Genomic DNA, 26,967 nt, shown 5'->3' with positions numbered 1-26,967 from the left:
TCTATTCTATTCTATTCTATTCTATTCTATTCTATTCTATTCTATTCCATTCTATTCTACTCTACTCTATTCTACTCTGCTCTATTCTACTCTACTCTACTCTACTCTAAAAATTTGTGAAAGTAATTTAATGGAAAGATTGATAGGGGATCCCATCAATGCTTATAAATGTCTAAAAGGTGGGTGTCAAGGGATGGGGCCAGGCTCTATTCAGCACTGCCCAGCAGTAGGACAAAGAGCAACATGCACAAAATGGAACACAGGAAGTTCCATATGAATATCAGAAAATCTTTGTTACTGTGAGGGTGACAGAGCACTGGAACAGGCTGCCCATAGAGGTTGTTTTCTCCTCTGGAGATATTTGAAACCTTCCTGGATGCTTTCTTGTACAACCTACTCAAGGGAACTTGCTTTAGCAGGGAGCTGGACTTGATGATCTCTAGAGGTCCCTACAAATCCCTTCAATTCTGTGATTCTGTGAACATATGCAAAGCTGTAATTCTGCAAGGATTTGATAACAATGAAAATCCATGAGAAGAAATGTTTGCCACAGTTGCTAATAGCACCGCAGTTGCTGAAAAAAAGGATTAAATGGAGCCTGGCTGAACATCACCTTCAGAAGACTGATCACCCCCACGCAGGAAATCTAGGGAGAATGTATGATAAATGAAAACATGGGATAAGTTTCCCTAGGAATATTCTTCCAACTCCATTAGAATGCTTAAGAGAATTGCTTTTGTTGCTTAGGAAATTCTTCTGACCAGTGGCACCACTTTTAATCAAAGAGAATTATTCTGCCTTCACTGTTGTTACCCAGCCAGACCTCTGACTGGTTGTCCCATGCAGTGAGTGGCAAAAACTGTTAAATCAATACTCTCACCTACTTGTCCCAGAAGCAGCATTTTTCACCTGCTTTGTACCCACATGATTACAGCAGATAATGTTCCAGCAGCTCTTTTGAACTTCCAAAAACACAAATCAGCCAGTTAACTTACCTTAACTGGCAAATTAAACCACATTTAGAGCTGATTTTCTTTGTTAGGCATTTTAAATAGCTAAATCCAGCCTGCTTTGTACTGATGTAAATGATGATCCAAACCACAAGGCAGAACTGGGTCTGATAGCTGCTTGGAACAAAGTGGAGGGCTCCATGCTATTTGCTATAATAGAAACACGTGGAAATCTCAGTATGAAGAGATTTATAACCCCTACTACACAAAAAATCCTAGGGCCACGTTTTCAAAGTCACATAAATATGGACGTGATGTGGCTAGTGGGATTTACCAAAGCATTTGTAAACTTTAGGAATTCAACTTCCACCAGCAGTCAGTATGTGCAAAGATATTTTATAAATCCCAGTAAGTGCTCTCCTGCAGATTCAAGCACCTAAACACTTTTGTCAGTCCGCACCAAGTTCCATGAGGTTGCTGTGAATCAACACATACACCATAATTTCTTACAAAGCAAAGGCGCCTGGAAGCTACAAATATGTAAGATGTCAAGACTTTGGTTCACACATCCATTTGAGTTGAACTGAGATCAGTGGCACCTAGGGACCTCTGCATTTTTATTCATCTGGCCTAAAACTCCTATTTTGCACTGAAGTTCTTCACCACAACAAAAAAAAAGGAAGAGCAAAGCATCAGCAAATGTGCAAAGCTGGCTTTATGTTTTTTTCAGACAGGTGTAAAGAATCAGGTAGTTCAGCTTACAACTGACCAAGTTCATAGTTGACCTGTCTTATCCGTGATCCTTTATGGAATCCAGTCTGAACTAGGCTGTATAGTCACATCATCACTACTTCCAGATGCTCCAGGAGTGATGAGATCCTTTTTAGCTGACTAACGAGTAAGCAGCTCCCTGAGAGAGCACTTCGCAATCAGAGGTGACTCTTTTCAAGTGAGATGAAGTACAAAAAGCTGATCCATTTGTTTGGCCTAAAGTGAACTTCACGCAGAATTCATCTCTCCGTCTCACCCAAGTTACTGAAGCTATTCCAGAATATTTAATACGGGAATGCTATCATCTGCTTTCTGTAGACTTATGATGGGCAAGCTGGAGGCCTTATGCCAATTTCTGAGCTCTCATCTTTGCTGTTGGCTCACTCCAGAGTTCCATAAGCAAACAGCCTTCCCTATCTTTGTCTGCTGCATCTCCTCTCTGAGCAACCTGTTCCAGTGCTTTACTAGAAGATGCTGGGATATATAAATCTTATGTTAAAATGTGACCTTGAAGGATGCCTTGAAATAACACATGATTGCAGAAAGCTTCAAGAATGTGCCTACTAATATTTTTGCTACTAACTCAAGAATCATTAGCACTCATGAAAGACTGCATCAGAAAGAATAAACCATCCCAGATGTAAATGATGTGGCTGGAAATCTTTGTCACCAAGCTTCTGTTTGGTTAACCTGATTGCAACTTTGAAAGCTGTTGACTCAACACAGTGTCTGGATTTTAACAGGTTCGGGGGCAAAACCATATGCTCTGACAAGGGTGTGAAATGAAAAACATTCCCAATTACAAGGTACAAAAGGGGAAATCCATTCAATGCAACCCAAAATAAGGCACCGGTAGGCAGCGATGATCAGCACTGGATCAGGGCAGATCAGGTAGGAAGTGTTCAAAAGCAAACATTTGCTAAATAGTAGCATCTTTACTCAATCAACATACTGTAAATACTGGATAAAGGGGAAAACTATAGCAGTTCAAGTTGCTATTGCGTGGTAGGTATGGGAAATACTGATATTTTAAATAGTGGTTAATAGTGTTTCCAATTGCTTTCAGAAGAAAATGAAGGAGTAAATTATATCAATGCACACAAATTTTATCACTGAGTTACAAGTTCTCTCGAGGAAGATGCTGGCACAATCACAGGCTCCATTGTAGTTCTTTCATTTTTCTGTGAATGCAGTGAATAGCACAAGCAGAAGGCAAGCACAGTATTACTGAAGGACATTTGAAGAGTGAGAACATGGCCACTCAGCTACTTGTACTGCTTTGAATTATGATGTACAGAAGGATACATTCAGAATTGTAGTATAAGTCTACTAAAGATGAGGGATGGGTGAAGGGAAGAAAAAGTGATCATAGAAAGCAAAATTCAATAGCAGAACAAAATACGGCAACTGGAAGGAGCTGTGGCTCTTTCTATGGTTTGTGCATGTGTGAGCAGAATTTCTGTAATCAGAAGGTGTTTAATTATCCCTAATAATATAAGGAAAGCATTTTCAGATTTTTACTGTCCTCCAAATGACCAAAAAAAAAAAAAAAAAAAAAAAAAAAAAAAAAAGTCGAGATCTAAAATTTTTGGAGCATACAACAACAAACAGATTGAAGCACTGAAATAGGTTGCTCAGAGAGGTGGTGGACACCCCACCCTTGGAGACAGGTCAGGCTGGACGGGGCACTAAGCAACTTGATTGAACTGTAGATGTCCATGTTTGCTGCAGAAGAGTTGGGCTAGTTGATCTTCATAGGTTCCTTCCAACTCAAACCATTCTATGATGATTCTATGACATACATACACAAAAGGAAAAGAAGTCACGAAAGCTCTGATCCTTCAAGATGTTGAGTATTTGCTGAGAAGAGTGCAGTGCATACCATGTGAATGAGTCACAACTACAAAATAACTCTAATGCAGATTGCAGAGTTATTTATAATAAGAAGTAGTGTGGTTGGTTAAGTTGCTCTACATTCGTATCGCTGTAACAGGAGCAAAGAATTTGTTCCACTATTTCCAGCAACAGAGAGTGAAAACATCAGCTCAAAGATGCTTGCACTGAAAATAAATATATATCCATGGCCTAGGCATGCACAGAAAGGCAGAGATGAAATCTCCCAGCTATATTCACCTGTAGGGTTGACTTTGAGATGACTCCCCCAATAGAGTCATATGAGCCATTTCAACCATATCAAGTAGATGCCACCCAAAACTATCAAGGTTATGCTTAACCAAAGTTACAGAAAGCCTTTATAGAAATGTGGGGGGCTTCAGCTGGCAGCTTTTTTCTGTTTATAAGTGAGTCACGTGTCTCAGTGATGATTGTGTCCACAGGAAGTAAGCAGAGTTCAGTGGGAGCTTATGGTCAAATCAAGTTATCAACACAGACAGTCAAAAAAGCATATGAGAAACTGCAGGACTTGGGATGAGGGATTCCAATCCAAGAAGAACTGCCTGCTTAGTTAGCAGTGAAGAAGAATTCCTCCCAAATTCTGCCTCCATACATGGCACCCATTCTCTAAACCCAAACAGTACATTTAACTATGATTGGATCAGGGAAAACATATAATCAACTAAAAACAACAACAACAACAACAAAGGCAATCAATGCTAACAACTAGCTTGAAACCTGAGTGGATGTGCAGTTTGTAATAGGACTGATAAAACAGATGAAATTCAAACTGCAATATTGTGAAAATACGCATACTCTGGTGAAAACGTCATTGAAATTTTGCCGTGTGATTCAAAACATAATTGGCTATCTTTTAGATTTTGTTCTCCAATTTTTCAGATTCTTTAGAAGGACTGAGAGAGGTGATTCTTTCCCTCTGTTTGGCTCTTGTGAGACCCCACCTGGATACTGCATTCAGTTCTGGGGCCCGCAACAAAAGAAAGATGTTGAGTTGTTGGTGCAGTCCAGAGGAGGGCCATGAAGATGACCAGAGGGCTGGAGAACCTCCCATATGAGGACAAGCTGAGAGAGCTGGGGTTGTCAGCCTGGAGAAGAGAAGGCTCTGGGGCTACCTATAGCAGCCTGCCTGTACCTCAAGGAGGCCTACAGGAAAGCTGGGGAGGGACTTTTTACGAGGGCATGCAATGATAGGATGAGGGGCAATGTCTATAAACTGGAAGAGGGTAGATTTAGACTGGATATAAAGGAGACATTCTTCACTGTGAGGGTGGTGAGACACTGGGACAGGTTGCCCAGAGAAGCAATGGATGGCCCCTCTCTGGAGGTGTTCAAGGTCACGTTGGATGAGGCTGAGAGTAACCAGGTCTAGTGGGAGGTGTCCCTGCCCATAGCAGGGGAGTTGGAACTACATGATCTGAAGGGTCCCTTCCAACCCAAACCATTCTATGATTCTACGCATCTATGATTCTAGATTTCCAGGTACATTTCAAGACACACAACTTATTCAGGATCCTGTCTGCTTTCTCTTCCCTTGTCTTCCCTGAAGGATTCCTGAATACACTGCAATTTTTTTTTATCTTTTCCATACATTTATATAAAACATATCAAATAAAACAGAATGATTTCACAATTATTACACAAAACATTTTATTTTGTCCTCATGAATATAAAAGAAAAATCATGTTAACAACTTGGAAATTATTCTTTTGAATGCTCATGCTTTTTTTATTGCTTCAAACTGAGAAACAGTTCTGAAGTTATTCACTTGTTCACAAAATGGGTTTTTCCAATTCAGTACTTCATTTCTACAATACTTTTTCACAGGTCCCTATAATCTCCAGCAGCATAAGCTATCACTGTCTCACACAATGGCTTCTCCAAAAAGTAACCTTATAGCACAAAAAAAGTTCTCTAAAATGTCAATATGGATAAAAAGTTCAGACAGGTAAGTGGCCAACCCTCAGAATGCTGCCTGTGGTGGACATGTATCACAGTTTCTATTTTGCAATTAGGGAAACTGAGGCATGCATTTCAAGGATTTTCTTCTCTGAAGGTTTATGGCAAAGTCCACTGTGACAAATACGGAAATGTGTAAGCAAGAATCTACAAACTTACAGCAGTTATCCAATTCTGTATGATATTGATGTTAATGAGGGAGAAGGGGATATCCTGGTTCATTCCCTTGACTGTGAATGCTAGAATTACTCAGTATGAATGATAAATAATAACACTGGCTTGGAGAAATCTTGTGAGGGAGCTACATTCAGATTCCTCCTGCTGATGTTTGTAGATGTTTTTTAAACTGCTTATCTCCAGTATGTATTTTATCTACCACAAAAAGTAACATCGCTGAAGTAATGCATTATAGGTAAGTAAAAGTACAGAATAGCAGGATTTACAAACAGAGCTCATCACAAGCAAATGCAGAGCTTTGGCTTTCCTTTGGTTTTCTACCTAGTTAATACATTTGTTGCTGATGAGTTGAACGTTAGGATCTGTAGCAGAAATAATAAGAACACGTAATGCATAATTCATACTTTTGCCTGTTCTAGTGTTTGGGGAATTAATCTGTACCCCTGCACCTTTTTCTTTCTGTCACTGACCTTCCTAGAAATCCGACAGCTCAGCAGCATTATAGAATCATTAAGATTGGAAAAGACCACTAAGATCATCCAGCCTGAACATCGATCCATCCCCACCATGCCCACACACTACGTCCCTCAGTGCCACATCTCCACACTTCTTGAACACCTTCAGGGACGGTGACTCCACCAACTGCATGGGCAGCCTGTGCCAATGCCTCACCAGTCTTTCTGAGAAAAAACTTTTCCAAATATACAACCTGAACCTCCCCTGGCACAACATAAGGCCTTTAGCTCTCATCTGCTCACTGGTTACCTGGCAGAAGAGGCCAATCCCCTCAAAGACTGTCTCAGGATGTCAGATTCCCAGGAGACATTTCTCATTCAGACTCTTTGGGGAAACTCAAATGTCTTAGTCAGCTTCTGGCAATACCTAAGGCAAATTATCATTCAAGCATACAAAGCTATGGAGATCCCCAAGATAACTAGCCATTATAATATTCCTGTATTTTTAATATTTTTTCTTCCCCTGAGCAAGAAGCACTCCTTAATTTAGGGGCTTATGGGACTTGCATCACTGGCTTTGAAAGCAGCTGCAATCAAGCAGATGGGCATATCTAATATCTCCCAGAATTCCACCAAGGGAATAATATTATTCTAGACATCTCCAGTAGTTTTCCTGTAGTAGTTCTCCTTTAAATTGAGCTGGAAATCTCTAATAGGTCTTCCATGCTAAAAGAAAGGCAGGAGGGAAGTCAAGAACAGCACCTCATAGTAGAAGAAGATAATATTTCCTTTTAACATTGTCAATAAGTAACTGTTGTAATGAAAAAGCTGCATATTCTTGTGCAACTGGTTAAATAGAATTTGTATTTATGGTATGTCTTTCAAATGAGACTCATGTCCCCTTAAGGAGTTTTACAGTCTAGCAGTCTATCACTGAGTTAGTGGCTTGGATAAAATTTTTACCCAATGGAGAGGAATACACACTTCTGTGACAGGACTCACCTCAGCGTTGAGAATGGAGGAGGTTAGAGAATTCACAGCTTTAAAGAGGTTATTTCTTTCCACATATGATAAAATGTTTTTCAGACAACTATCTCAGAAGTCACTGCAGACTTCCAAATTCTGGAATGACCACTAAATAATTGTGACTTCAAAATCCATCAGTCACCAGTAAATCTCATATTGTGGTAGGAAGATCATCTTTGTCTTCACTGTCCACCATTATTAATTCCATTCAAAGGTAGTTAGACCATTTAAGCACACAAATATGTCTTCAGATATATAAAAGAGGACATGTATGCATGCACACACATAGAGTCTCTCTTCACTCTCAAGGTTCACTTTGTTAAATTCTGCTTCATTTCGGACCAAAATGGGAAAAAATCTGTATAATTTTAATTATCTAAATTGAGATCTTCTGTACATTCATCCTCATGCCCTCCTTCCACTTATAGATCTCCTTTTCTTTTCTTTGATTGTCTTCTTCAAGTTTTAACCTTGTCACCTTTTTTCTCCTTTATTCTCTACAATCTTTTACTTCCCTTTCTTTCCCTTTCCCTTTCCATTTCCCTTTTCTTTCCATTTCCTTTTCCCCTTTCTCTTCCCTTTCCCTTTCCCTTTCCTTTCTTGGAAGGGCATATTTTCCTCTCCTCAGTTGTCTCATTTTGAATTCAGTTCCTTCAGGCCATTTCCTCTACCTTTTCTCCATGATTTGTTTTCTAAGTTCTTCCTCTTTATTCTCTACTTCTTGATACCCTTCACTAAGACTCTGACAGAAGCATTTCATCATAAATCCAATCCTACCCCTGCCTGTTATTGCTATTACAAAAGAAGCAACTTAGTAAGGCTTGTGATTCCATCTACGCTGGTCAATTACTATCCCAGCTGTTCTCAGTAACCACATGCTCTGTGCAATTTAGGTGTTTATACTAAGCATATTTTTTATCATGCTGCACAGTTTTAAAATACAACATAATCAAATACAAAACATGAACTTCCACGGATAGAGATGCTGAATGAAAGAGAAGGCAATCTTCATTAAATTGAAGAGTTACTGCACTTCAGGAGATGGTACTTGGTCTAACATGATTAGGAAACCTTATTCTTTGCTAAATAACTGAAAATATATTAGGTATGAATATTGTCCATTCCCTGGAGGCACTCAAGGCCAGGCTGGATGGGGCTCTGAGCAACCTAGTCTAGTGGGAGGTGTCCCTGTCTATAGCAGAGGGGGTTGAAACTAGATGGTCTGAAAGGCTCCTTCCAACCCAAACCATTTTATGGTTCTATGATTCTATGAAGGGAAAAGAAGTACATATTTTGAGGATAAATATTAAACCCACCTAGATTCTTTGAGAGACTTGCAAAAGAACAACTGTTAGGCTAATGCATTTTGCCAAGGGTAGGTTCCCTTTGATGCATGCAACCTGAAATGTAGGACAAGCATAGAGAAAATAATTCCTTAAAAGGTATGCATCAAGAAATCATTTAGAGCAAGTTTGCAAGGGGAGACAGAGACCTTTCTGATTTAATTATGGGTAAGAAAAGTAAGATTGTTCTTTATTTCTTCACTTATGTCTGGAGCAATATTTATCTCTACACAATCCACTTGGTCTTAAGTGACCAGTTTTATTCTTTTCCCAAGGTATAAGTGCTTCAGGAAGGAAACAAGTATCTTATCATGATATGGTAGCACAAAAGCTGCCTGACATGTAAGAAGACACTATGAAGCACAACTAAACCAGAAGAGACCTACATCAGCTTTGTAAGAGCGTCCCTAGAGCTTCTTTGCACCACACATCTTATCCAGTATCCACGCATCCCAATCCTATTTTCAGATTCATCTCAGCGTTCCACGACTTTCTCGCCATACCCGAGATCTTCTGAATGTTGTTCTTCCCACTACACACGTGCCTCTTTTTTTACTACTGAGAATTCAAACCCTTTCTTGCACAGGCTAATTCCTCTGCACAGAGCAATGAAATCCTTCAAAGTGACAAAATTCCACATCTAGTAGTAAGCAAGATTATCAGAAGCTATCTAAAAGGTGAATGCTCCACGTCCACTTATATCAACTCAGTTTGAACTGAAATTTAACTGAGTCAGTTACAAAGGAACAAACGTGCCCACACAGAGATACACACACAAAAAAAATAACAGGTTTACACTTCAGAAAGGATGTAGAAGAACTTAAAAAGCAGCTGCTGTACCCTGCTAAAAGCTTTCACATAAATATCAGCACAGGCACTTCATGGACCACAGTTCCCTAACTGTAAAGAATAGAAATACTGTGAGAACTCAGCAACAAAAGTCCAACAGAGACTATTCTATCTCCTCTGGTCTCTGGAGGAAACCTTTCGGTCTGGTGGTTGGCAGCCTGCAGGGGATTGACACTAGATGATCATTATGGTCCTTTTCAACCCAGGCCATTCTATGATTCTGTGATATGAAATACCCTTAGTAATTTGGAATCAAAATGTAATCAAATTTAACCTTCAACGCTGGTGACAATGTATGAAAGATGACAGTTTTTCACTGCAAAAGAAAAAGCTTTTTCTTAATGGGAGATAAGACTTGGCAGCTATTAATTCTGCTTTAAGAAAAACAGAAAAAGACATATCACCAAGAGAGGCAAACACTTTCTTCAGGTATAATGAGCATTAAATTAGTTTAATGATCCAGTGTAATAATACTTTGAATTCAAGAAAGGCATGTGGCATCCAGCTGGCCAAGAGATTTTGACTATGTGCCACTACAAATCTAGACTTGCCTATAATGTCTGTGGAACCAGACCAAAGCATGAACACAAATTTCACTCCAGTGAAGTGCAAAATCCTTGTTTGGTTTCAGGCTTTTGAGTTGGTATTTCACATGCTGAGACTGACAATTAGCTGCCTTTTCAGCTGTCAGAACACGACCTTATTCCCTACCCATTCTGGTCTTGACTGACCACTGAGATGCTGAAACTTCCATCTAATTTCTGACTTTCTGCTGCAAACAAACTGTAACTGAGATTCAGTAATTGGGAGAAGAGGTGGTTTTCCCTCAGGAGAGAAGCAAAATGTTTTTGCAGTACAAAGACTACCATTTGATTAAATGAATAAAAATGCTGTAGAAAAAAATTCCAGATTGGTGAAAAAATTGAGATCATCACTCCAAAATTAAACCTGTTTTTTGGTGTTGTTTTCTTTTGTTGTTTTTGTTGTTGTTTATTTGTTTATTTGTTTTATCAGAGTTCTGATTTATGAAAATAAAATCTGGATGTAAAGTTCTTACTGGTGTATACTCTCTGTTCATAATGAGAACACAAAGTAATTGTAAAATGATACCTTTTTTGTTGCTCAATGCATTGCCACATGAGAGGACTCATCCACAATTTTGTCCCCTCAAGAGCCAGAGGTCCCTATTAATTTGTGCAGAGCAAAACATTCAGTTTTTCTTCTTCATTTTCATAGAGCTGAAAAAGAAAAGAAAGGAATATCAACTTCTCATGATACATAGTCTTCATCAGTGTACCTTACTTATGTAGTGTTACAACCTTTCCTCTATTTACCAGGTTCATAACAACTGGCAGATATAAACATTGTACTTCAGTGTAATTACAAAAAAGAAAAAAGAAAAGAAAAAGGCTCTAATATTACTCATTATGAAAACATTGTGTGACTTAGTAAAAGGAGCCACTTACCAGGAGCATAACTTTGTAGTCGGAGAAATGCCTTTGGTCCCTGTTACTTGGGCCAGGTGGATCATACTGCCTAATCTTTTGTGCATCCAAGGACATCGCAATGCAACAGCCGCTGGCAGTGAAGTGTGGGAGATGGTTCCATGTCTGGTTGCTTTCTTTGTGAAGCTATCTTGAAAATGAAGAGATCTCCTTTGCTTTTTTTTTAATCACTATCTCGCAAAAAGCACAGATGCAGCTATTGGCACGATCGTCCCTTCAGAGTATTCTGTTAATGTAGGAGTGGATTTGGGATGTCTTTGATTTTCTTCCTGATCTCCTGTCTTTTACTCTTACTTAAATACTAATGTAGCCAATGTCCAGAAGTAGGCAACAAGAGTGAAAAGAAGAGCAATACTACCTCTTAGGATTTATCTACTTTGCTTATTTAAGTTCATCTTCTAGGTTTTCCATGAAGTATCACGAGTGTTTCAGCTAAAGACATGTTTAAAATCAGAGATGTACATATGACATATTTCCTTTAATAAGACTTTTGAATATTAGAATCAATCAATCACATAGAAAAATCTGTCATTTATATATTTGTGTTGACCAAATTGGCTGAATAAAATGTCTTGAGTACCGATGTACTGGGGGAAGAGTAGTCTGAGAAAGAAAGCAATGAAATAAATACAGTGCACAGAAAACTTAGGTGTACAGAGCTGATCATTATTACCATGTTTCTATGGAATCATTCACTTGCTATCTGCATGGCAAGCAAACCATCACAGTTATGATTATGCTAATGAATCCAATATGGAGAAGAACCTATTCCATTAGAAACGCATACCTTCCCCTCATTCCTGCTCACACACAGCAAGACACCTGTGCCCATTTAATTAATTTTCAATTATGGTGTTGGCCTTCCCTGTGAACTACCCCCAGAAAGATTTGTGCATTCAAGTGATTCAGAACTAAACCCAGGGAGGTTTTAATTCATGGTAGGGCTACAAGTAAAACAAATCAAATGGAGTAGAGACCAGATGAGAAGCAGGCGTCCTGCCTGAGAGTTAAGAAAACAACCTCTGGCTGTAAAGAAACTGACTCAACAAACAAATAGATGGCTATTCCACCTCACAAGCTAACAGTTGAAGGATGGCAGAACATTTATCTTGGTCAGAATGACATCAAATAGTACAGGAGGGCCATGGACAGGAGGCCAGGGCACAGCTTTCAGGGGTTCAGGAAACAGCGAAGAATGGAGACCAACTTTGCTTTGCTGCTTTTATCTCAGTGCATGGCTCTTTAATCACATGGAAAACAGTGCTGTAGAGTCATACATGGCTTGGAATTTCATTTCCCAGCACTCAAAAACAGCGGTCAATTTCCTTGAGGATAACAGAATTCTTTGAGATATTTATATGCACAGATTTACCTGGATTAGTCAAACATCACTGTGCCCACCCTCTTCTACATCTTCAGAGCTCACCTCTGCTGGACTGTCTGTCATTGCTTGTGTTTATTGTAAGCTCCTTTAGCTACCACCATGGAAATTTGCTGTCATGGGTAGTTGGTGACCAGTATACTTTTATAATTTGCTTTAGCTCTTAATAAATTAAGAATCAGAGCAAGCTGATGATGCAAGGGCACTGGAGTCACAGAGACACCAGAGTAAATTTAAGGAGCTTGCTCTTCCAGAATGTTCTTAGCTATTTCTGATGTGAAGCAGGTAAAACAAAGCAGATAAATTCACAGCAAAATGCATACTGTACATCAGTATCACCAATTTTGCAAACAAACATAATGAGAAGCATTCACATTTTATCTTATTTGGAAATAGCGTGGAGTAGTGGATCAAAATGGGTAAATTAACATAGCTTAAAAGAGATTACCAAAAATTGCAATTTCAAAACTGAGGCAGAATGGAAAACTTGTGCTATTCCCTATGTAGCTCAGTGAGTAATACACATTGAAAGAAAGTAGGTACATATATCTCCATTCCCTCAAACAGGAAACTATTTGCCAGCTACTGCTTATCTCAGCAATATATAAAATCCCTTTATGTATTCCCATAAGAGTTTGAAAAAATCTAAAATCTTTTCAGGGCTCCCTTTCATTCGGTGTTACAACAACCTTCCAACATGCTGCTCTCTAGCATACAGTATGAAATAAAAGTGCATATAAAAACTTCCCTGGTTGGCACATTGACACAGACAGAAGCCGGACTGAAATACTGAGCAATAGAATCATACAGTCACAGAATAACTTAGGTTGGAAAGTGCCTTAAAGATCACTGAGCTCCAACACCCTGCCATGGACAGGGTTGCCAACCAGTAGATCAGGGAATACTGTTGGGGAGGTTAATTGATGTCACCCAACGGAATGACCATGAGAAGGTGGATGAAGGAGAAGAGAAAAAACCAGACAGTATGAGCCAGAAAGGCCTAGTTGTTTGATATGGATTGAGAGCAGCCCTGTGGAGGAGGACTTAGGAGTCCTGATGCTCAAGATGGATATGAGCCAGCAAAGTGCGCTTGCAGCCTGGAAGGCCAACATCATCCTGGGCTGCATCAACAGAGGGTGCTAGCAGGGAGAGGGAGGGGATTTTCCACCTCTATTCTGCCCTTTTGAGGCTCTGTCTGGAGTATTGTGTCCAGTTCTGGTGCCCCTAGCACAGGAAGGATGTGGAGCTGTTAGATCAAGACCAGAGGAGGGCCACTAAGATGAGGGCTGAAGCACCTCTCCTACGAAGAACAGATGAGGGAGCTGGGTTTGTTCAGCTTGGAGAAAAGGAGGCTACGGGGAGACCTGATTGTGACCTTCCAGTACTTAACGGGGCATACAGAGGAGCTGGGGAAGCATACTTTGTCAGGTGCCATGGTGATAGGACAAGAGAAAACTTTTAAACTAAAAGAGAGGAGATTTAGATTAGATATTAGGAAGGAATTATTTATTCAGAGGGCAGTGACACCCTGGTGCTGCCCAGAGCGCTGTGGTGCCCCATCCCTGAAGGTGCTCAAGATGAGGTTGGATGGATCCTTGGCAGGCTGAGCTGGTGGGCGGCAACCAGCCCATGGCAGGAAATTGGAACTGGAGGGGTCTTAAGGTCCATTTCAACCCAAACTGTTCTATGACTCTATTTGTAAAATGAGGCCAATGGCAGTACTCTTTCAAGAGACTTCATAGTGCTTTTTTGTGTGTGTAAAATAGTTAAAATTGGTCCGTCATATAAAAATTCATGAATGGTATGAAAAAGGAAGCGGAAATAGATCAGCATATGCCCTGCCAGTAACATTCACGAGCTCTGTTTTTATGAGAAAACAAGCAAAAATTTGTATTCTGCTTAATTTGCTGCTTTGTCTCATCTTAAAATGGGAAAACTCTTGTGCTTTCAGAGTTGATGTTTCTTTTGCTAACGTACCAGGGCTTGTGCAAGAATTCCAGTTTCAGTGAAGATCTGCAGGGAAGAAAACCACAATCAGCTGTAAGCAGAGGCAGCTGCCTGCAGCATCACCAGCAAGAAGATATTTGGGTACTTCCTGGAATTCCAGACAATGCCCCATGCAAAATCAATGACCTGCTACTGACTGCAAGAAATGAAAAACAGAAACAAGAAAACCACACCCAATTAAATGGAAAAAAAAAAAAAAAAAAATCATGGTGAAAAGAAATGGGTTCCAGCATTACGACCAGTTTTAGTGCCAATGAATTTATTGCCAAAGGCTACATCTAATATAAATATTTTTATCTACACATCAGATCCATTTCCCTTTTGCTACCCTGTACATGTCTCCATTTAAGCGAGAGAAATTGGAAAAGCGTAAATACACTACCATGACTCAGGAGTGATATTTCTGTTACCTGATACATCATTTGGATCCTTTAGATGGTGAAAAACAATATAGCATTATTTGGACCAAAGATGCATTTGATGATGTTGCAGTCTGTGACTGCCTTTTTTACATAAATCAATACAAGAGGGATTGTTTTAGGCAATGCACTCCCTAACTCGCATAAAAGACTTGCCTGATCTTGTTCTCACTTACAAAACCTGCCTCAGCTTCACCCTTACAACTTCACTATAATAAAACCATTATTGCTGCTGTTCAAAATGCCCATTGAGCCACCACACTGTAAATAAGAAAGATATATATGTGCATACGTGATTTTTTATAGCTGGCAATATTTTTGCAAAATACTCAATGGCACTTCTTTCCTTAAGATACTGCAACACATAACCTTTCCATTTTGTATTTGCTATATAAGAATGCACATTTTCTACTTCATTAAGAAATGAAGATAAATATGCATTTACATTATCAGTTGTGTTTTAATGAGCAGATGTCAGTAAAAAACTGCATGGTCACACAAATCTCTATAGAACCAATTGTTCTTTCCAAATACTCTGAATACTGCCCTTATCTTTATGAGCAAGGAGACTACCTGAGAGCAATTCCTCAGTTTCCACACTGGGAGTTTCACAGGCTTATCTCGAGAAATTCATAACTTCTGTCTGCCAAGACCTTTTTTTTTTTTTTCTGATAGAGAATGACATAATCATCGAGTAATTAAGATTGGAGAGGACCTCAAAGGACCCTCTACTCCAACCAGTTCAAGTGGGGTTAAAGAGAGGGCCATTCTCAGCCACATTTTGAGTATCTCCAAGGACTCAGATACACACAACTTGAGGCTGACACAAAGACTGCAAAATCATTGACTTTCACGGCTGACCAGAGAAGCAAGCAAAGACAAGAAAATACATGCAAAATTTACGGCTTAAATTACAGCATTTGCAACTTAGTAGAATACAGTCTTATCTAGCAAGACTCCAGAAATTGCCAAGAAATCAGAGAACACATTTGAACATAATTAGCCTACTGGACTAATTTGACCTTACGATCCACATTGTACATGAGCAGTACTCATTAAATAGTTTTTATATTAAATTTAAAAAAAAGGTTAATGAAGACTTTTTTTAAGTATAAATCTGTTTTCTTTCTCCCTTTCATTATTTAAGTAGGAACTAAAGGCTGCAACCATGCTTACAAGAATCCCAAAGGTGGCTAATAGCATCACTGCTGACTGAATATTCCAGCACATTGAGAAGGAACTAGATGCTCGTTTGTATTTCTTTAATACCTGCTCAAAAGAAGAACAAGAATTTGCTGTTTCCCAAGAGTCACCCTAGAATCCTCTCATTGGGTTAATAGCGTTGTTTGTTGTAGAACTTATCAACAGGAGGAAAATCACCTTTTCACACAGATAGATATTGATAGGATAAGGAGGAACAGTTTTAAACTAAAAGAGGGGAGATCTAGACTACATGTTAGGGGGAAATCCTTCACTCAGGGTGGTGAGGTACTGGAACAAGTTGCCCAGGGAGGCTGTGGGTGCCCTATCCCTGGAGGTGCTCAAAACCAGGTTGGATGGGGCCCTGGGCAGCCCAATCTAGTGACTGATCTAGTGGCAGCATTGTCCATAGCAAGGGGGTTGGAGCAAGATGATCTTTGAAGTCCTTTCCAACACAACACACACCAGGATTTGTTGGAAAATATGACACTGCTACACTACAGTTTGATACAATATACCAATACTATTTAGAGAGGAGTCTGATCCTCTCCACTTTTTGACTCAAGCTGTCTAAGTGCCTTTCACTGGAAGACTTTTGTTCTCTGCTTCAGAGGACAGCTGTACCATCCCGCGCATGCCAAAAATCAGGCTGCCGCATTTCTGACACAGAGGGGCCACCACCACTGCTGCTGAATAGCAAGTAGAAACGGGAAGCAGCACCTGTGCTCCAATGTGCTCAGCTTATTGCTCAGTGTATGGTGTCACTCACTACTAAGCAAAAAAACTGATTTCTTATTGCTTGCATTCATAGGATATACCCGAAAAATGAAAACACTTGGACACACGATTCCATGTGTGAATCTCCCTGCTCTGTTGAGGATAACTAAAATTAAAGGGGAAAACGTTGCATTTTTATGCATCATGTGGGGAACAGATTGCAAAATACGTCAGCAGGAAGGTGTTTTGTGGAGTAATATAACAGTGCTGTTTATTCACCACACACAAAGTGTGGAAAATACATCAGATTATAACACTGGAATAATTCGAAATGTGCCATTGGACAGAAGAATTTGCTCTACCTGTCTCGTGTATTGAATTAGGATCTGAAGCAAGGTGAAGAGAGCAATCTTTCTTTTAAAGTCCTTTTGAATACTGATCTCATTGCATGCACTAGCTGGAATATAACTTAGCTTAATGGTGCCACCTGGTGACAAGCCTTATCCACTGTTCCCATATCTCATCGAGAAAGTCAAAATAAATTCCTGTGCTATAAATTTTCCCTTCAAGAGTAACCCCCAAAAGTGCATCAGCTGCAATAGCTGCTTGTCCTGAAGAGCACAGTATAATGTACACAGAGGATAAAAGCAAAAATAAAAATAAAAATAAAAAAATAGGGAAGAAAATATTCCTCCACAAGCTTTCATTTTAGGCACTACCACAAATTTTGAGTTCTCAGCTCATGAAGAGAATGCACTTAATATTATAAAAAGGAAAAAAGGGAGAAATGACACTGATATATCTGAATTGGTTGAGGATGGTGGAGCAGGGGACTTTGCCTGGCTCACAAAACTCTTTGGCTGCAGTTGTGTGACTCTAGCAAGACCCGGTAGGATTTTTCTACCCCACAACTCCAGCCCCTAAGCAAGAAACGAGGTTTTGAGCCACGTGCCTTAGTGCTTTCTCTTTCTTCCTTACCTGCCAGTAATAACCTATGTGAGAAGTCAGTATTTGTGCTGCAGGTAGCACAAATTCCAGGAGGTAGAAGATTACCTCCTGGAGCAAGGAGGAGACAACTGTGGCTGTACAGAGCAGGGCTGGAAACCATGCTTGGTCAAGGGAAAGAGCACAGCAAAGACATGGAGCTTGTGCGGTATCTGCCCTGAGCTATGCAACCAACCATAACACATTGCATTTTGTCATATGTATAAAACAGAGGATGTTTTCTGTATGGGTAGTTTTAAAAATAGAATTGTAGAATCATATGATTGTTTGAATTGGAAGGGACCATTAAAGGCCATCTAGTCCAGCTCCCCTGCAATGAACAAGGACACCCACAGCTCCACCAGGTGCTCAGAGCCCCATCCAGCCTGAGCTTGAGCATCTCCAGGGATGGGGCATCCATCACATGTCCAGGCAACCTGTGCCAATGCCTCACCGCCTTTACTGTAAAAAAATTCTTCCTTACGTCCAATCTAAATCTCCTCTCTTTTAGTTGGAAATCATTTCCCTTTGTCCCATCAAAATGCCAAGAGTTAAAGAGATGGGCAAAGGAGAATAATGGAAATTATTAATTATTAAACCTGTGTTTTGGAGATGACTGGGCATGAAGCGGAGAAAGATGGATAGAACACCTTGCTGCCCAACTTAAAGTTATCATAATCATTGTGCAACAAAATAGCCAGGATTTGTGCTACAGATCATACTGATCATTTCTCATACGCAGAATTTGATTTTTTAAATGGGAATATTTAATAACAAAATGCTGACTTAGAGACTGCATACTTGCCTTACGATTTTCCACACTGACCCAAAATGTCAAGTAGAACAAAAGTAACTTATGAAAATTAGGCAAAGAAGATTTAAGCTCTATTCTAATGCAATTTAGCAGTGTCTTAGCCATGTAATGTAGTGAATGCAAAACGTACATTAATTTTAACATATACTAAAATGACAGTGGTTGTCTAAAGATAATCCCCATTGGTCACTGATCTAAGAAAGAAGAGGTGAGGAACTGGGACACAGCAGCTGTATGAGAATGTTCTACCCACGGGCTTCCTGTTTTTCCAAAATCTGTGTTCCGCATTTTGAAAGGGCACATGAGAACACTGGGCAGCTAATCTATATTAATGATACATTGTGTTCCTGAATAGAAGAAAACTGCCCCTTTCTTTCATCACCAAGACCCTTTTCAGGTTGGGATTTCCCTTCTATGAAGCCTAAGCACAGACCTCCTTAATTTAACAATACTGGGGAATATGGGAATATCTCAGCTGCATTATGGACATTCTCTTAGAAGCCTAATTCATACAACACAATATGTGCTGCCTATGCAAATTATGCACGTATGCATATGCTTAATTTATACGAGCATTTAACTAAACTAGCATAATAAATATGTCTAGTTAGATACTTGCTATAAGTGTGCAGCTGTCTGGAAGGAGGTATAAAATCACCATCAGTGAAATCCAAACTGCAGCTGTCATTAATCAAAGCTTTGCCCTTGAACATTCATCACTGTGATATTGCTGTGACAAAGTGGACTTTTACTGCCGTCTGGGGTGGGATGTTGTTCATTCCTTAAAATAGTTCAAGTTTTCTAAGGGTGCAGGTGCTGTGAAAAAGCCAGTTTTCATGTTTGTTCCCAACACAGCAAATGAGCAAGGGAAAGATCAACAAAATGCTATAGAACACTAACATTATCTGCAAAATGCTGCATATTTAAATGGTAAACTTTTGCATGGCATGTTGAAAATCTCTATTGAAAATATTTGTGTTCTTGGATCAATGAATTGGAGATAAAGCAATCAGAAAAAAAATGTGATTTTTAGACAAAATTAGGATTTTTACAGTATCCCAAGGGAGCTATAAAAGAAGTTTTAGTTAAGATCAGATTTTATTTTTAAAGATATGCCATTCACTAACATCTCCTCTCATCTGAAAAGAGTAAAGGAGAGGTGTGCCTAGGATCAGCAAAGGAAACCAGAGAAATCCAGAGAGAATGCTCATGGTGAACATGTTTAACATTGGTGAATGTGTCCAATATTCACATCAAAGTTCATGGTTAGACTATGGTTAGACTATGAACATTCTGCTCACCACACCCCATTACTTTTAAAAGATTAATTTTATCTCTCCAAGTACTTTGGTTTTCCTACAGTACTGAGAGTACATGAGCCTCATTTCACATTCTTCACAAATGACACAATCTAAGTCCATAGGGCTAACAAACCAGCAGCTGCTTGGCTCCACTTGGATCCACTAATGTTAAATTCTGTATCAGAATTTAGATTTTTAAACAATTATAAACTCAAATGAGCTCAGTGAGGACAATTTGCAACTTCTGAATAAGTGCATGAAGGTGCATTCTGAAAATACATACCCTGTTATGAGATCTCTTGTAACACCATCAGCACACAAGCTATTCCATGTAAATGAAACATGCTTGGGACCATCTTTTGGCACTGAGCTTGGATTTGTTCTCTAAAACTTTCTGAACCTTTAGAACAAAGCAGTCACATCCACCGACTTATGGGGATGATGTTTGGATGGTGAATTTTTTGGGAGAATGCAAATCAGAAGAGCCAAAAGTTTGTCCAAAACCACTCCAGCAATTTTACAGTGTAGACGATTACATGGAGACATTCCCATTTCTGTTTTAATATACTAATAACAACATTTCCAAATACAGTTCAGCCATCAGTATAATCTCCAAGAGTGGTTTGTTGGACAGTGGACACATGGACAGTTACTTGTTGTTAATTTACACTCCTGCTTGCTTTGCAGTGACACTATCATGCAATCATACTTGAAGCAAACTACTGAGAATTTGTTGACCGCGGCTTCTTCTGAATTCTTCTTCTGCTTAGGGGAGGCTTAGGTTAGATAAAGGAAGATTTAGGGTGGATATCAGGAAAAAGTTCTTTTCTGAAAGGGTTGTGAAGCACTGGAATAGGCTCCCCAGGGAGGTGGTTGAGTCACTATCCCTGGATCTGTTTAAAAACCGTTTGGATGTGGTGCTCAGGGACACAGTTTAGCAGAGGGTTGTTAATTAGGGTAGTACGGTTAGATTGTGGTTGGACTTGATGATCTTGAAGTTCTTTTCCAACCTGAGCAATTCTATGATTCTATGATTCTACAGTTTGTGAGCCACCTGTTCAGTCCTAGCACTTGTGTATATTGCTTGTACCTGTGATTACATATATGGCAATATGTGATAACCAGCATGGCTTCACCAAGGGCAGATCCTGTCTGACCAACCCTGTTTCTTTTTTTGATGGCATAACTGCTTCAGTGGACAAGGGAAGAGCCACTGATGTCACCTCCCTGGACTTCAGTAAGGACTTTGATAGCTGAGAGAGCTGGGGTTGTTGAGCCTGGAGATGAGAAGGCTGCAGCCAGGGAGACCTGAGAGCTGCCTTTATGTATCTATAGGGCAGCTATAAGAAAGAGGGAGTTAGACTCTTTAGCAGGGTGTGTTGTAATAGGACAAGGGCAAATGTTTCCAACTAAAAGAGGAGAGATTTAGATTGGATATAAAAAAGAAGTTTTTTACAAGAAGGGTGATGAGGCACTGGAACAGGTTGCCCAGAGATGTGATGGATACCCAATTCCTGGAGACAGTCAAGGTCAGGCTGGGCAGGGCTCTGAGTACCTGATGGAGTGAGAGGTAGATGTCCTTGTTCATTGCAGAGGAATTGGATTAGACCTTTAATGGTCTCTTCCATCTCAAAACATTCTACGATTCTACATGAGATTGGCACCATTTTATGGGACTCAATCTTACAAGACCATTGTTTATTTCAAAATGACCAGATATCCTTCATCATCCTCAATTGTGCAATCATCAGCTCAGTCCATTGTCCACAGACCATGAGTCCAGGGTTTTGGACTCATGGCAATGCTAAGAGCCATTAAGTATATAACCCATAATTGGTACCGATCTACACATCTCTTGAATTTTTAGTGCACTAAGAAAATTGTACTTCAAAGCAAAATACTGTGTTTTAGCCAAGAATTATTCTAAACCTACTGATTAGTGAAAGCCTCCCTGAGATCTTGCTTTTTGCCCAAAATTTCTCAAATTGTATCTGGTTTGGGAAAAAATGTAATTGCTTGTGACACAGTACTAGTTTGACAGTAGAGGTACTGTATCAACACATAATGAGCAATGGGTCTGAGATAGATGACTGCTGTGTCTCTCATGTCAAGAGATTTTCAGGGAAAGCAATGAAGAAAAATTGCAATATTTTCCAAGGCTCTTCTGCAGCAAAAGAAAGAGGTTCTGGCATAGATATAACATTTTTCTTTTCATCATGACTAATTTTGTACTATTACTTTTCAATGAAATGATGAGAACTGGCACAGAAGCTGGAGAAAGCTGACAATTTGAGTGAGTGACAATCTTAAAAAATGCATTAGAGAATTGTGAAGAAAATATTTCTATGCAGAAATATCCGTATCTTCCATCCTCTGGCAGGGCACAGCATGTATTAGCCTTCTATGATCGTAAAAGTCCTGTTTCAAAGAAAAGTTCTTCCAGAAACCTTCATGTCAAATTTATTTAAGTGCAAAGCTTGCAGAATATGATTTCCAAATCAGAAGCTTTGGCAGTTCTTGTATTTCTTCATCCTTAAAATTCTTGTTGGATGAGAACGCTTTCAAACACAAATTTTCTCACTCACTTGATGTGACCACACAACACAACACATAATACAACTTATTTAAATATAAGTCTTTAATTTACAATCTGGTTTGAAAATGGGCTTACTCCTTTGAGTCCTACTGTCCCTGTGCCTTCATCTCTAACCCCTTTACCACCCACACTGTTTATCAGAAGTTCAGAAGTGGGCTTTTGTGTACCCAGATGTTTGCCACTGCCTTAGGGTTGTCTTGATTTAATGCCAATTCCTCATTTAAATACAAAATGCATCTGGCATAGCATGCCTCATCATCGCAGCACTATTACTACATCGTGCCTCATAACTCCATCCTTATTTCTGCAGTGCCATGCCTCCTCATCACACGATAGTCAGTATACAAAGCTACAAGCATGAACACAAATCTGGCTTTCAAAAAAAGGTCACTGAAATTCATTTCTTGGACCTCTCTTGAGTAAAGCCAACCTGCAAGAAAAGTACAAAGAGAGAAATCCAGCAGCTTTCTAGCTGCATGGCCTTGTTACAGGGGCTATTTTCACAAGTTCTCCTAATGCTACACCAGGGAAGCTCGCATTTTGGAGGCGAGCAAACCAACAGCACTCTGGTAGTTTAGCAGTCTGGTGTCATCCTGGGGCTGGAGAGTAATATGTGAAAGGAGTTCCCCTAAAGAGGCACAAATTCCATCTTTCTGCTTTAGCTGCAAAGAACAAAGGTGAAATGTAGTGAAGATACTTAATTCACAATCTTTTTTTATTTTTACTAACTGGTCCTACTGACTTTCTTCTTCAAGTGAAATTCTAAAAGGAAGAAGCAATCTTTAAAGAAAAGGTCATGAGTGACATAAGATATAACAGAAATGCACCCCAATGGGAAATTGGTGTTTGACAGTTAGTGCCAAGCCAAGTCTCACACAATAACCAAAACACACAGCAAAGCTAGACAGCCCTTGTTCCTTACCTTCCTCAGAGCCCTGACAGTGAGTTTATCCAATTAAAGTACTGGATGTTCTTAACCAATATTTTCAGTCCTCTTTTTAGGTTACTCTAACAGATGTTATAGCTCCAGACAAGTCATCAGTTAAAGATGCATACGGTTTAATTTGGATGGAGTATCAATTCGCATTCTTATGTTAGCACCAAGACACTTTACTTAATCCCCAGGATCACTGGCAAACCTTTTGAGAGGATTTGTCCTTTTTACTGATACACAAGCTTCACACCACAGACAGGGCAGGTTTTCTTGGCTTGATGCTTGGTATGTCACTGATTCAGACACCTTAAGTGAACGGTATTGAAATTTGTGCAAAAGATCAATTGAACAACTGGATTTGAAAGGTAGATTCTTTGCTGGGCAAAGAAAAGGCTGGATGGCTAGGCCCAGAGAGTGGTGGTAAATGTCACATCCAGCTGGTGACTGATCACAAGTGGTGTTCCCAGGGGTCAGAATTGTTCAATATCTTTGTTGATGAGCTGGACATGGGGATTGAGTGCACCCCCAGTAAGTTTGCAGGTGACACCAAGCTAGGAGGAAGTGCTCATCTGCCTGGGGGTAGGAAGACCCTACAGAGGCATCTGGGAAGGCTGGACATTGGCTGAGGCCAATGGGATAAAGTTCAACAAGACCAAGTGCCAAGTCCTGCACTTTAGCCGCAACAACCACAGGCAATGCTACAGGCTTGGAATAGAGTAGCTGTGAATTTTTTCTGATTGAATCTTTCAGTCTGTGAATAACATACAACTGGTACGAGTCATCTGAGCTTTGCTCATAGGCTAGCTCAGAGAATATGTAATTAAACAAAATCATCTCACTCAAAGATGATTAGGATAGTAGCAAGTTCTGTAGACTTCTAGTAGCGTATCAGTTTTTTATTTTGTATTCCCATTAAAATATTGTGTTGCTGTCTATTTATTCTGTTGTCTCAGAGTCCATGAAGCTGTTTTATTCAATCACAATCACTCCCATTTCATATTATAAGTATCACCCAAAGCAAGACTGACAATAAAAAGTCACATAGGTGGCAGCTCCACTCATAGACAGATGTACATTTGTCCAAACTGTACGAGAATAATCACCAGGTTTGTAAAAAGAGCAATTTATGACAGTGTAAAAATACAGGACTACATATTTATTAAAGATTTCTACACTACTAACAGCTTATCCTTTTCACCTAATTTCTTATCTTCCAATTTCTAATTGCCAGCCTCCATTTTCTCTTTCCTATTCCTGCTCTAGGTAGACATCCTATCCCACTCATCACAGTGTAGATAGCAAAACTTGAAAAGAATAAGACCATAACTGCCTCTGAATCTCTTCAAGAGAATGAACTCACACAAAGCTTTCCATTTTCACTTGAGCCTGACAGCCTAGTACTGGGTGATGTCATGATATGATGTAAGGTTTGGATTCCTCAGTTGTGCTTCCCTTTCAGTCAAATGCTCCTGTGAGATCTTCAGTCAGTCACTAAAGCCTTTGTTCAGACCAGCTGGGTTTAGCAATCTGTAAACAGAAAGTCCCAGCAATGCTAAAGGACTTGACAGACACATAGAACTTCCTAGGGGCTGCTGTGCTGTTTAGGCATGGACATTAGTTGTCTCATTTTTTCCAAACACATGTACTAGAAGTTACTTAGTGGTAAAAATGGAGGCACTGAAATATAGCCAGATTCTGGGTTAGGGACCATGATCCACAAAGACACCTAAAGCCTCTTTTTGATGAAATGGGGATAGAAGTATCTTTGGGCTGCGAAGCTGTACTCTACAAGATAGAGAGGCACTCCTCTGGAGATCTTCTACATCTCTCACATTGACCTAATAGAACGTATTCTATATTTTAGAATGGTTGATATATTCCGTGTTATGGGGAAAAAATGAGCAGTATAAAAGGACCTTTTAATTCCTCATCTAATTACATTCCAAACAGAAAAGCAGCTGGAGTTCCCATTCATTAACATCTTGCTATGATTACATGACAAGCAAAAGATGTAGACTTTCTAATAATAATTTAATACTGAACATAAAATGTAATAAAATCTAACAGTTTCTCCATATTGCATTGTGGCAATCCCACTTTTTCATACTGTCAACTATTGCAAAATGCAGTGCATGCAACTAATTAGGTGAAGAGTGTTTTTCTCAGGTTAAGTAGAGCACCTACACCTGCAGCTATTATACTTTTGGAAAGCCTGCCCTGATTATTCAAAGATGACAAGAGAAATCAAGACAGTGCTATAAGAAGTTCTTTGTGATTCCCCTCACTTGCATTTAATAACCGGTCAAAATGGCCAGGAAAAAGAGCTTTAAATAAACAAATAATGCTATGCACAACAATAGTACCTCTTATCCAAGGATTTCACTGCATTTGATAAATATTAATTAACTCCCATACTGCTGCTTTGAAGTAGGAAAGGGATATATTTAAGAATCTCCATTTGCTGCTGGAATGCATTCCCTCTTTCCGTTTTTGAGTGGGATGCAGCAGCTGTTTAACAACACACATGAATATTAAACAAGGGGTTTAGAGAAGAAGTAAGGAAAAGTTAATCCAAAAGAAACCCAAGAGGGATTTACAAAGGTAGAAAGTGATTACTTAAAGCAATAGCCCCCAAACTTTGTGGAAGACTTAGTTCTCCTTCAGCCACTTCTCCTTTAAATTTAAATTTGCTATGGCTTTTAATAAGACAGGAGGATTTTGCAGCCAGCTTGTCACCTCTGAGCTGCAGAGAACAATTTGAGAACAAAATCCAGGCCAGAATTGGAAGAATCTTGCTTTTATTCTGACAAAATGAGTGAGGGGACTTAAGTGATCACAGCAATATAAGATTTTGACTTTGTATTGCTGAAAGAGGATATGAATGGGGTAATGGCTTTATGCTAAAAGAGAGTAGTTCTAGATAAGATATAAAGAAGAAATTCTTTACTTGGAGGGTGGTGAGGCCCTGGCACAGCTGTCCAGAGGAGCTGTGGGTGCCCCTTGGAGGTACTCAAGATCTTAGAGGTGCTCAAGACCAGGTTGGATGTGGCTCTGAGAATCTTGATGTGGTGGGAAGCAACCAGCCCACAGCAGGGGGTTGTAAGTGGATGGGCTTTAAGGTCCCTTCTAACCCAAACCAGTCTGTGATTGTGTGATTCCACAAATGTCTGGTTCAAGTCCAGAGGATTCAATAAATAAGCTCTTCCTTCCTCTCAGCCAAACACTGTCAAACTGTTGATACCTTTTTCTCAACACATCTCACACAGTATAGGGTACTGCACTCAGGAGCAACGATCACCATCTAGCTCAGGGTTTCTGTCCCATTTCTCTTGGTGGTTATATATCAAAGGTGGATAGGTGGATAGCCATACACGTGACTCAAAACCACCCTAAAACCAAACCATACATCTGAGGGCAATGTTCAAATGCCTCTTGAACTCCAGTTGGTGTTCACAGCCTGGGAGGCATCACTTTGGGAAAAAACACAGCTTCATCACAGCTCATGGCCTGCATTTTGGGAAAAACTCTTTACAGTCTTACTGGTCATCCTCTACTTAATATATAACTGTTGCAGCATGAAGCAGAAGTTCTCATTTTGACAGATAAAAACTATTAGAGATGATTCAGATTAGTAACAGGGCAAAATTCACCAAGCTGCCACTCAAAAA

General features: G+C 39.6%; 1 long non-coding RNA gene across 2 annotated transcripts in view; it reads right to left on the bottom strand.

The window, feature by feature from the left end:
- LOC122154950 overlaps positions 1-26,967 on the bottom strand; it is a 44,496-nt gene that overhangs the window by 5,550 nt on the left and 11,979 nt on the right. The window contains exons 1-2 of one of the 2 annotated variants that reach the window (XR_006167078.1): positions 10,908-11,374; positions 10,552-10,679 (exon numbers count right to left, since the gene is read on the bottom strand). This is a non-coding gene — a long non-coding RNA (uncharacterized LOC122154950). Of the gene's footprint in view, positions 1-10,551; positions 10,680-10,907; positions 11,375-26,967 lie in introns of those variants that run through there. The other variant, XR_006167065.1, reaches the window with a different exon arrangement.

The sequence above is a fragment of the Centrocercus urophasianus genome, unplaced genomic scaffold (genome assembly GCF_019232065.1).
Source record: "Centrocercus urophasianus isolate 14NV4802_14NV808 unplaced genomic scaffold, USGS_Curo_1.0 seq_1, whole genome shotgun sequence".
NCBI lineage: Eukaryota > Metazoa > Chordata > Aves > Galliformes > Phasianidae > Centrocercus > Centrocercus urophasianus.
Note: the sequence above shows the minus strand (reverse complement) of the source record. Positions and strands in the feature narration are given on the sequence as shown.